Source organism: Echinococcus granulosus (assembly GCF_000524195.1).
Source record: "Echinococcus granulosus chromosome Unknown EG_S00018, whole genome shotgun sequence".
In the NCBI taxonomy this organism is placed as follows: Eukaryota; Metazoa; Platyhelminthes; class Cestoda; order Cyclophyllidea; family Taeniidae; genus Echinococcus; species Echinococcus granulosus.
In genome coordinates, this window is record NW_020170398.1 from 900,810 (window position 1) to 902,435 (window position 1,626).

Consider the following 1,626-nt stretch of genomic DNA (forward strand, 5'->3'; position numbering starts at 1 on the left):
TCTCCTTTCAACTGCATGTCCCTTTATCTCTCCACTTAACAACCCTTCCATTCTGCACCCCTGAACTAACGAATAACCAATTGAATCCGCCTAAGAGGCATCCACCCAGTCAGTGTGCGCATATGAGCTCGGGTCCTGTTGTGTTTCTCAACAGCATTTATAGGAAGAGGAAGCCTTTAGCAAGGAAATCTTTATTGTTGATACGCAAAATCTGGCAATACGGATCGTGAACGCGCGTCTACTAGCAGGGTGCTGGAGAGAGTATGTGGTCACATTTCCACGCATCTACGGTACTTTGATCAGCCTTGATGTCGTAGCAATTACAAGAGCACTTAAAGTCTTCCTACGCGTGCTACCTGCCAGTTAGGGAAATTGAAGGGGAGCATGAGTTTCGAGACCTTCCAGAATGATTGAGAGTAAAGTGCGAAAGAGGAAACGTCCAATGAATCTAAGCAGAATCGTCATCTCAGGTTGAACTTCAATAAGGCTATTTTACTCATTTTAGTCATTCAATCAGCTTTCAGAAACCATGGCTTTAAACTGCTTATTTATCGACTGAATTATCTACCGTGGATACACTCAGGCAATGTTCATTCCTCATGAAATCATCTCCTCTTAGTATCTCTAACGGTACACTCATTCAATTACTTAAAAATCTCAGCTTTTTAGTCTATCCGCTTACACTGATTTTATTTGTTTATCCAACACCTCATCTCCCAATCCGTCCGTCCGTCTGTCTGTCCATCCATCCATCTACTCACCCATCTACCCATTAACCTGGTGTTCACTCATTCACTGATCTATCATGCCTTTTCTGTAGACCACTAATTTTGAAATCGCATGTGGAATAAAGTTGCGTTCTCTAGGTTTTAACTTACAAAATAAATAGCAAGCTGTCAAAATTATTTGCGAAATACTTTGTAGTTATTATCGTACACAACAGCATTTATAATAATCAAGTCGATAGGTGAGATTTGCGGTTGGTAGGGCAGTGGAGTTTTGAGATGGCCTTGTCTACATGAGAATAGTCAGCATTCATCGAGGTCACGGTGGTCCATTTGTGATGCGTGGACTTCTTCATACACCGTCCCGTACTCCGAATGATGAACTTGCGGATATCCTCGGTCAACCAGCCCTAGAGGAAGAGATTGGCACGTGTTGAACTTGGCGCAAACAAGTGAGAAATTAATCATGTAAACTACCTCATTGGAAGTCAACACGAACAATTTTCCCGAATTTTTGTAAGCATAAAACACTTAAACATTCAAATTAACTGAAAGCTATTAATGCTGGAGCTGCGGCAGAGGTGATTGGTGAGAAAATTTGATGCTCATGCTCTCTATCCTAGTAAATTTTCTTAAATAATTTTCAAGAAGACTGTTGAACATAAGTATCGTGCTCTGTTGAAGTCCCCCTACTTGGTCACTATTACGTTCAGCCAGACTTCTATGGTGGAAATAATCACTAGGAGGTCAAGGCCAAACAAATGTCACAAATGCGCAAGGCTAGAACCATTTGGTGCCTTTTGCAGTCATCGAAGTCGCCATCCTTTAAAAATAAGGAGTCTTAACCCCAAGTATTTGAAGGATTGTAAAACGCATTGAAAAGGTGTGCGTAAAATGCGTC